Source organism: Malania oleifera, chromosome 3, assembly GCF_029873635.1.
Source record: "Malania oleifera isolate guangnan ecotype guangnan chromosome 3, ASM2987363v1, whole genome shotgun sequence".
Taxonomy (NCBI): domain Eukaryota; kingdom Viridiplantae; phylum Streptophyta; class Magnoliopsida; order Santalales; family Ximeniaceae; genus Malania; species Malania oleifera.
In genome coordinates this window covers 21896334-21907836 of record NC_080419.1, presented here as the reverse complement: position 1 = coordinate 21907836, position 11503 = coordinate 21896334, and positions in this window count along the sequence as shown.

Below are 11503 nucleotides of genomic sequence, written 5' to 3'. Positions count from 1 at the left end.
TCCCAAAAATACACAACTATACCCAAAAATTACCCTCAACTGAAAATAAGGCTATACAAAAATAACCTTCCAAAATACTCACCTCACAGATAGGGCAGCATTGTAGCCCCTCTATCTGCGAGCCTGATCTGCTCGCTTAACTGGATCACCAGAAAAATGTTAAATCACTGGGATGAGACAACACTCAGTAAGAAAAAATATGCTATTGCTAGTATGTGGCAAATGAGTTATAATTTGTAAAATCTGATTTAGAAATACCATAGATAACTGAATCTGAGAAAACATGTATAAACAATGTACTGTACAGCTCATACCTATGTTACTTAGCACAACACTCTTCATAAATTTTCTATTCATAATACTTCTAATATTCATAGATACATTTACTGTTTCTGTAAATCTGACCATACATATAATAATTAAGAAAACTTCCCTAGATGGATAACTGTATGTCATGATTTAACCCCTCATGACAGGATTGTGCAGCCCGTAGGTGGGACCTATCACTGGCTGGCCTACCAAGATAAGTCACTATACTTCAAAAGTCAGATTGGCCTCCTCAACCCTAACTAACGAGAAGCATGTCCACTACATAGGCACGATCGACTTCTGTAAATCCACGTACTATCTAAGTTATGTGGTTGCATTTTGAACTGTAATAGCTACGGTACCGTGCTCTGTAAACTGATCTGTAATGGTCCATCAGGGTCTGATACTATATAATACATTTCTATATAAAATCTATCTGTTTTACCATGATTCTGTATCAACTATATTAACCATGATACTGTAATAAACTGTATTTTTGTATCAACTGTATTTCTGTATGTCATGGTTCTATGATCTATATATCATGGTTGTGTAAAACTGTGTAATCATGGTACTATGAAAACTATAAAAACATCTTCCTGTCTGTATATACTGTAAATCATGATCCTGAAAATACTGTAAAAACATCTTTCTATATATATACTGTAAAACATGATTCTGTAAGTACTATGTAGCCATAGCTTTGTAATAAAACTGTATAATTTGTATATCATGATTCTGTAGAAACTATATAATCGTAATTCTGTAAAAAGTTATGTAGAATTCTATACTATATCAATATTCTCATGCCACATAATAATTAAAACTCATTAAATATAATTTATAAAATTGTATAATTTCCTACTTTGAAAACCTATAAACATATACTATATTTTATTGGTAAAAATCTCTATTTTAACTAGCATAGCATATTTCCCTTACTTGGTTTCTAAAAAGCCCCTACAAAGTCCAGTCTAGCACCCACAGGGTTCAACGTTCAATATCCTGAAAATAGCATCTCCCTGAACAAAACTTCAGTATTTCTCTAACTACTACATTTTCTACAACTATGGGAAAGGCAAATACTAAATTAAAAACCTTACCCCTGAATTTGGGATGGAGTTCAAGTCAGTCCCACCAACGATCCACTCCGGCAGACTTGAAGAGAACTTTCACAGGAGTGTCGTGGTGGCCTCGAATTGTCAAACTAGCGAGAAACGGAGTTGAAATCGAAGAGAGAAGGGAAGAGGGCCAGTTTTTAGAGAGAGAGAGAGAGAGAGAGAGTATTCCTGTGCAAATTTTTTGCGAAAAATCCAATTTTTGGCTTTCTTATAGACCTGGATTCGTCGACGAGACACGTTATCTCGTCAATGAGTCCATGAAGGAAGTTTGTCGCTGAACACGAACCCCTCGTCAACGAATTTCAGACTACCAAACCCCCCCTCTCGGTATCTTCTCGTTGAAGAGACACGTGTCTACGTCGATGATCCCCAGTAAAGTACTCGTCGACGAAGTCCTGCATTCCTCAACGAGACCCCCTTTAAGCCCTTTTCTAATTTTTTCTTTCCTTCTTCTTTTATTATTTAATTCTAATAATTTTCTAGGTTATTATACTCATACTCTTCATCGCTAAAATTTAGAGCCTCATTGACGAAGAGATACCGAACATGTTGTAAAATATCAAAATAAGGTTCGTCGTCAAAGGAGTCGGTTCGTCGATGAAATGTATAGATGATTCGTCGATGAAGGTGCCATCTCATCAACGAGGTTGGCCGGGTCAAAGGGGCTATAAATATACTATTACTTTGCTTAGTTGCTAAAAAACCTCAAACTCTCTCTCTCTCTCTCTAGAACCAACGGGATCTCTCTCACGCTTTTCGATTCTTCGTTGTTTGTCGCTTGATTCAACGATCCAACGTTACTGCGTGGATCAGGAGAGGAATCTCTACGTTTTTAGTGGATTAGAAAGTCGTTTCGAGGATTTTCGGGTTTTGACCTAAAACCGAGGTAAGGGTTCAATTTTAATTTCGTTTCAGAATATGTGTAGTAGTAAGAATTGTAAGGAAGTATTGTTCTTAGTTGTTTAGGTTTTGGTGTCTCGGTTCGTAGTTTTGGAGCCATAGAGTTTGTATTTTGATATTCAGGAAAAGGTAAAGTGATTCTGTTTATATCAGTTTATTTTTGAAATCGGGATCGGTAAACCTGTAGTTTACGATCGTATGTATGTTTTGGTTACTTATTTGGGAAAATCTATCGGGTTAAAATGTGAAATTTTCGGGTTACAGCTTTTGGAAAAATTTAGGAATTTCGGGTATCATCTCTATTTTATTGGAGAAATCGTATATTGTATTAAAACTATAGTGTAATAACCTCATGAATGACTATACGAGATTAGTGGGGTGATTCCAAAATAATTAATTAATTAATTAATTAAATTTATAAAAAAAGAAAAAAAATAATTAAAATTTATTTTTATTTTTATTAATAAAATATATTATTATTAATATTAATTAAATATTATTATTATTATTATTATTATTATTATTATTATTATTATTATTATTATTATACATACTTATCCTACCCGAAGCTTCAGGATTCAAATTGTGAAGGCTATCTGCGCAAAGAGAGCTCCCCAGCTTCTCGTCTCTCACTCCTCGTTCTCTTTCCCTCTCTCCTCATTTTTTTCCAACGAATACTCGCATGATCAGAAATCGGAAGATACCGCTAGACTCTGTTTTCCGTCGCCGTCATATCTACCGAAGCGAATTGGTGGTGGGAGTGGCGTAGGCGTAACTCCTGAGGTAAGCCAAATTTTCCTTTTTTCCTCAATTTCTTACAAATTATAAGCCCAATAGACGATCAGATACCACCACGAGAATCTAGGGATAATTTTCTACAAGTCTAGCGGAGCGAAATTCTCGTGGGGTCATCGTAGGCATAACCCCAAATTTGGGATAAGAGGGTTATTAAGGGGCTTATTATTATTTAATTGGTGTTGATTTAGAAATACTAAAATATTGAGCATCTGGGGTTGAAGTAGATTTTTGAAATTTAGGGCCCAGGTGAGCTCCGCGGGTGTAATTTCAGGACCCACAGGCATAATTCAGGAAATTAAGTGGGGATGTTAAATGTTAATTTAAATGTTAATTTGAGGTATATGGAGCTTAGGGAAGGTTAGATGGGTATTATTTTGGGGAAATGAGTTAATTAATCTTGAAAAAATGCAAATTGTAGGGTTTGAGTTTCGGGAGCCAAGGGTGTAATGACCTGCTTAACTAACTGATTTTTTTTAAATGGCAAATAACATACTCTGATACCGTGATATTAACCTAAGAAGTAGGAAGCGGAAATCATACAAACATAACTATAACCATTATATACAAAATCAATACCAGAGTACTACTGTGTTTCCCAAAATATACACAAATAACTGTTTTTCAAAAATTCCCTCAACTATACTGGGATATACAAAAACGCTCCCAAAAATGATACTCACTCTGCTGACAGGGCACTACAAATGCCCCTCTATTTGTGAGTCTGTTCTGCTTGCCTACCTGGATCACTTGAAAAATATTTCAACACTAGGATGAGCCAACGCTCAGTAAGAAGAAATATGCTATTACTAGTGTGTGGCAAATGAGTTACTATATATCATGAAATCTGTTTCATATAAACATGAATAACTGAGGACAAAAGTACAGCACAAATGATAAAGTACACCACCCCTTTTCCCTATTGCTTGACATATCAGTATTATGGTTATAATTCAAAATATTTCTAGTGTATATAGTAGGATCCCCGTTTCTGTAAATCAATACGTAAGTAATAGTAACTGAAACTGTTCCCTGTGGCTATCTGTGTCATGACATGCCCCTCATGACGAGGTTGTGCGGCCCGTAGGCTGGATTTACCCTGGCTGGCCAACCAGGAATAAATCACTGAACTCCGTCAGTCGACCTGCCACCTCAACCCATATCTGGATGGGGAGCCTAACGTCTTCAAGGGTCTAGGTGGTCGACTTTACCATGTATATCTAAATAGGTGGTTGCACTCGTAAAGTAACATAGTATCTGTAGCAACGGTACCGTACTCTATAGCTGCAAGTCCAACAGGGTCTGATATCATATAATATATTTCTATACATAACTAACTGATTTACCACGATTTTGAAGTACTGAAATAACCATAATGATGTATAATGTATTGAAATCTGAATAATCATAACATGGAACTGCATATTCGTAATAGTGGAATTCGTATAATCATGGTACTGAGATTCATAAAATCATGGTACTGAAATATCGTAAAATCGTGGTACTGAAATCTATAAAATCATGATACTGAAGTTCGTATAACCATAATATTGAAATTCATAACATCAGGAAACTAAATTCGTAAAACATATCCCCGTACCATATACATAATCACAAGCCACACCATACTAAAGTACATAATTTTCGTAAATAAGTAAACTGTATAATATTTAGAAATTTCCTAGCATAGCATATTTCCCTTACCTTAACTTTGAAAAGCCCCTAGTGTACTCTAACCCGATACCCACAGGGCCTCCTATACAACACCCTGAAAATGATATTTTCCAGAACTAAACATCAGTATTTTTCTGCCTACATCATTTCCTATAACTGATAGGAAATCAAAAACTGAATAAAAGTCCTTACCCTAAATTTGGAATGAAATCCAACTTCGATTTCTTGACGATCCGCTCTGGCAGTCTTGCAAAGAACTCCGCCAGGAGCGTCGTAGTAGCTTCGGATCGTTAATCCGGCGACTGGTGGGGCCCAAAATGAAGAGAGAAGAGAGAGAGAGAGAGTCGTAGGAGAGAGAGAGAGAGGAGAGAGAGAGCGGCAAGAGAAATGTGATAAAATCCCAGGTTTCCACTATTTATAGGGCCAGGTTCGTCGACGAGCCCTTCACAAAATTCGTCGACGAGACCCTGTGTTTGTCAATGAAATTCAGAGCAGCCCGAACCGTCTCTCGGTATTTTCTCGTCGACGAAGCCCTGTGTTCGTCGACGAAATTCTAAAGACCTTCGTCGACGAGACCCTGTGTTCGTCGACGAAGCTAGGCAATTTTCTAAAATTATTTTTATTTAATATTATCTCCAAAATGTAATGTCGTCGACGAACGCTACGGCCTCCTTCTGTTTCTGTTTCTATTTTCTCTCCCTCTTATTATTAAAATGTTATTATTCTTCGGGTCACTATAAAGGGTGTAGGATTTGGAGTTCTAACGAGACTCTTAGTGAGCCAAGTAAGGAGAATAAATTATAATAGTATTTTTAGAACTACTATTTGAATTAATATGTGAAAATGAGCATACGAGATTTTGTCTGAAAATTATTATGATATAAATATCCGATAAATTGTATGGCATTTGAGTAATATTTAATTGTAATATTTTGGAGTGTAAAGTTAATATATTATGAATATTAGATGAAAACTGTGTGACATATGACGTATAATGAAAAATGTGAAATATAACGATGAGTAATTTATGAGAAAATATTGAAATGAGAATTATTGTTGTGATTAATAGAAAATAATGAAATATGGTATTTATATGTGAGTAAAAATAATTTGCATGAAAAATGAGATTTTCGAATTACTGATATGAGTATTTTGAGAAATATTGAAATACGTGAAATATAATATATACTATTATGAGATGATGAAAGTTGCACAGAAAATGATGAGAACATTTATATTGAGATGAATTGAGATATACTGATATGAGATTAATGATGTATATTGATATGAAAATATTGAAACGTGAAAATGAGAACGTGAATTCTGAAACGTATATACTGAAATATGATTGATGGAATGCCAATACCGCATAATGATTGCGGGTATGTGGTAGTGAACCCTGATGTATGGTTATGATATTGAGCACGGTACCGTTGCTAGTGGTGTAGTACAACCACACGGACTCTTGGAGCTTGTGGCGTAACAGTCGAATGAGCCATTTTGTAGAGTTGTTGGGCCCCCTGAGTCCGGATCAGGGCTATAGGCCGGCCAGTCGTACTACAGACGCGATATGTGATATGATATTTTGATCTAACCGAGTCGGCCAACCACGGTTAGATCCAGCCTTCGAGCTGCACAACCTTGACCATGGGGGAAGCATGACGTGGAAAGAAAGATCCTCAGGGTGGCCGTGAGTTACATATGCGATGTTGGTATTTGATACCAAGGATATTCATGTGCCGGAAAGTAAAATGGAAACGGAAAGTGAAAGAATGATAAAATGGGCTAAAATAAGAAATGAAAGAAATAATGGAAATTGAGAAATAGAGAATGATAAAATTGAGAAATGGATTCGTATGAGTTAATAATATAAATAATTGAGGCGAAGTAAAACTCTCCGTCTGAGGGCTTACTGAGTAAGGTGAGTGTCCTGATAGGTATCAGATGTGGCCATACTTGGCAGCATAACGTGTTAGGGCAGAGGGAAACTACTTGTATAGGTGGGTAAACTTTCTTATTCTCAGGAACTTCGCGGGTAAATATGTGTTTGGAAATAATTGAATTTGAGAAATGATTTTAAAGCTTATAAAAACTTGTGTTGTATATCTATATGAATATTATGAGAATATGTTCATAAGTGTATTTTTCTCAGATGAAATGTTAATTTGAAAAGTGAAGTGTATTATAACTGAACTCATATGGCGACAGACTGTAAATAATTTACTTCTTTTTACTGAGATGTGTCTCACCCAAATTATCTAAATTTTTCAAGGAATAGGGATTGGTCAGGTGATAGAGCTCCGAGACCTTAGGGAGCTGAGATCCTGACACACAGGGTGAGTTTTTGGACTAGGGGACGTGTAATTCCGCTAGAGTTGAGTTGTTTTTTAGTATGGGATAGTAATGTATTTATATATATATGTTGATACTCTGGGTATTGTATTCTGGTTGTTAAGTATATGTTATCTTCCGCTATTAGGTTATATAAATAAGATGACTTTTTACCCGGTACCCAATGCGGGTCGGGTCGTATGAATGGTAGTAGGGTTGTTGACGTGGCTGATTTGTGAATGTTGTGGATGGTGAGTGAATATTTATTTATTATTATTGAAAACAAAATGTACGAAAATCGAGGCGTCACATATAGTATTGAGATGATCGTACCCATATTTGTACTAAACTGTATTCTTGAACTGAAAAACGATATGATTTGTTATATACCAAATAAGTATGGAATGAATTGTTGTATGTAAAATGTTCCAGATTTTGTAAAAACAGTTAGGGGCGGCTAATTACCATACGCTGATGAGTATAGGGACATGAGTTCCAAAATTATTTCAGGTTCTGTAAATCAACTAAGGGCGGCTAATTACCGTACGCTGACGCCATGTCTCAGCTAATTACCGAGGGCAAGAGTGTCTGACTCTATATTCGAGGGTTTGAAATATCACCTGTTCTTTCAAGCTGGTCACTGATAGGTGTGCGCTACACCATAGTGGCAACGATATTGCTATGAGGCTTCGGTTATCACAGGTTATCGGGTACTCGTATTGGCAACATTATCGTTGTGAGGCTTCGATTATCGCTGGGTAATTGGGTGCTTAGTGTGACAACACTAACCGTATGTTTGGGTATCGTTTGTACTGGAACTGGATTGTAAAAAATACTGGAACTGTATTAAACTGTATTGTACTGTATTGTATTGTGTTATGTTTTATGCTGAAATAACACTCGTATGTTACACACTGATATAACCTACTTTCTTCCTTACTGAGAGGTATCTCACCTCGAATATACAAATATTTTTCAGGTCCTTCAGGTAGCCGAAACTAGCATCCTACCGTCTGGATGCGGGGGTGTTCGTTAGTTGTGTTTAGTACCCGTGTAAGTACGAGTTTTGTAACCAGGTTGTCCTTGTTGGGTATTGTAGACACCTAGAGTATTACTGTAATTTTGGGAACGTATATTCTAGTTTTGTATAGACTCTGGTATGGTATGATGTATGTATAGAAAGAACATTTTCCGCTACGTATTTGATGAGTATGGATATGTATGTGAATATGTATAGGGTTTACGTGTACCCCACAGGGTCGGACCTTCATTCAGTTTAGTATCATGTATGTTTTAACTAATATAGAGACATGTTAGGTTACGGTATTCACACCTGGGACCCGGGCTCAGGCATGACAATATATATGTATAATATTAATATAATATTATAATAGTTAAAGTAAGATAATAAAGTAATAATATAATATAATTAAATATAAGTGGAATGCATTAAATGCATTTCATGACATTTGAAATTAAGGTTATTATAATATATATATATATATATATATATAATATGTTAATATAAAATAATAAAGCAAATGATTGTTTTAATGCCATTAGGTAGATTGGATTTCAATTTGAAATCCAATTGCAAGCAAATTTGAACCCTCCCAGTACACCGCCTTTCAGTATCTCACGCCTCTCTCACATTTTTCCTTTCTTTTCTCTTTCTCTCTCCTTGCCTCCACTTTTTCTCTCCTCATTTTCTTGGCTAATATTCGACCGATCGTAAAATCGAAGATACCGTTAGGTTCCTATCTTTGCCACCAAAACTCTTACCGGAACGTATTTGTCGTGGAAGCAGCGTAGACACCACTCCTGGGGAAAGATAAATCCTCACTTTTCCTTAATTTTTCTGTAAATCTTCAGCTAAACCAGCAATTGGGCACCACCATGGGGTCCTAGTCTTGATCATCATCATTTTGGCAGGAATAAATTTTCAATTTAGGTATCTTAGGCACCACTCCAAAGCGAGAGTGAGATTTAAGGAATTAAGTAAATTGTTTATATTTGAGAGTTTAATTGTTTATTTGGAATTTATGGGCGTAAGAAATGTTAAAATAATATTTTATTTAGGGTTGATTTAATGAAACTAGGATTTTGATTCAGGGTTCGGGTAAGCGCTGTAGATATCTTTTTGGGATCCCTGTTGGCATAGTTTAAGAAACCAGGTAAGGGGGAATCTATATTAAACCAGGTTTTATTAATTAAACGGATAAATGAATTATGTTAGGTATATATGTATATGTTTTCTTATGGGTTTAAAATGTCAACCGTTTAAATTATGATTTTTGAGCATAAGACTGTTTTATTAGTTATGTATATATGAAAATGAACTGATGAAAGTAAAAGATTTTTCAAGATAATTATGTAATAAATTAAAGGTATATTTTTAATATATGAATATTAAATATAGGTTGAATTATTTTCTATGAAATGTATGAATTTTACTACTAAATTGTGTGGCATGAGTAAAATGGAAATTCTGTGTAAATTATGTTAGATGTATGTGATGCAGGTTATACAAGGAATGCGCTGAGAATAAAAATGTTGTATGAATTATGCTGCATGTGATTGTTAATGTAATCATGAAAACAATGAACAACTAAAAGGAGCTGTAGACTAACTGATGACTGCTAAAAGGAATTATAGTAGTAGGCTAGCGCATATCTATGTGAACTAACTGATATACAGCTGAAAGGAGCTATAGTTGCAGATTTAGCACATATCTATGTCAACTAACTGATGAACAACTAAGGAGTTGTAGTAGCAGATTTAACGCATTTCTATGTAGGCTAAGCTGATTTAACGCATTTCTATGTAGGCTAAGCTGATTTAACGCATTTCTATGTAGGCTAACTGATGTACAACTAAAAGGAGCTGTAGCACGAATGCATGAAATGAATGAAAAGAATGAAATGAAAGGGAAATGAAATGTGAAATATGAACAATGTAAAATGGGAAATAACCATGTAAAGTGAAATGCTACGAAATGTCAAAGATGAGAATATGAACAAATGAGAAATACAGGATAAATGACAATCAGGATTTGGCCTCGACTTCCCCAATTCCTTTTTTTATTTTCTTTTATTTATCCCCTTTATATTCATTTTCCTTTATTTTTCACGTTCGGGTTCCTACAATCAAATCTCTGTAGTACAATTTAATTCAAGCATAAGGATATAATTAAATTAACGTAATCAATTTAATTCAGACATATTTTAAAGTAAAATCTGACATAATCTAATTTACTCTAATCCTAGAGTGGTGCCTACGACGTGCAGATGATGAAATTTCTCCAGTTAAATTGTTAAAGAGCAGAGCTTGGACCCGGGAATGATGTCTATTCTTCAACTTAGTGGAGAAATGTAAGAAAAATTCAGAGAGAGAGAGAAAGTGTGTGGAGAGAGAAACGAAGAGCGGTGAGAGAACCGTGAGAAGGGGGGAGAAAGGAGACTTCAAGAAGTCCAACTTCCTTGATATATATATATATAATATTACAATATTATATTATATTATTTTGTTAATTATTAATAATTATTTAATTAATTAATTTAAAATTTTTTTTTTTTTTACACTTTCATGCATATTATTTTTAGGACCATTACACTAATGATATGTGGGTGTTAAGGGGATAGACTTCAAAAAAAATATATAAACACAAATTTTTATGAGCCTCTTACTCGGACTTTACTTTTAGGAATATATAGAAGTGTAATACCTTTAGCTCTCATGAGACGAGATTTTTGGAGGCGAACTACTCCACTCAGTGTGAACTTTATTTAAACTCATTGAGTAAGGATAAAAGACATGTTGGGAACCTAAGGAATAGAATTTGAAGACATGTTGGGAACCTAAGGAATAGAATTTGAACCACACATTTTTCAAATTGTATTATAGCATACCAAACAAATGATTAATGTTTTTTCTGTCTCACAATGATTGGGAGAACATTTTGATCTAGTTCTAAGATAGGTAAAGGGCCGCCCAGAGTAGTCATCTTTTACCTTTGTTCTCAGCTCCTCTCTCAAGGCCTCCCCTCCTTCCCAACAACTTTCCCTTCCCTTGTTTTTGTTCTTCTTCTCTTCCTTTGCTTTTGTTGATTAGTAATCTTTCCTAGCGAAAAAATAAAAAATAAAAATGGATTTGTACATAGAAAGCACAAGTTATTATACATGGATCAAGAATTTTGATAGGAGAAAATAAAAGATAATTTATTTTTCATTATATTTTCTCTCTATACCAAACAATATTAAAAATAAAATTTTATTTTAATACAATTAAAAATTAAGAAAAATGAAATGTTAATCATGCATAAAATTAAAATTTTATTAATTGATTTGACATATTTCTTGTTTTCTTCCTTACCT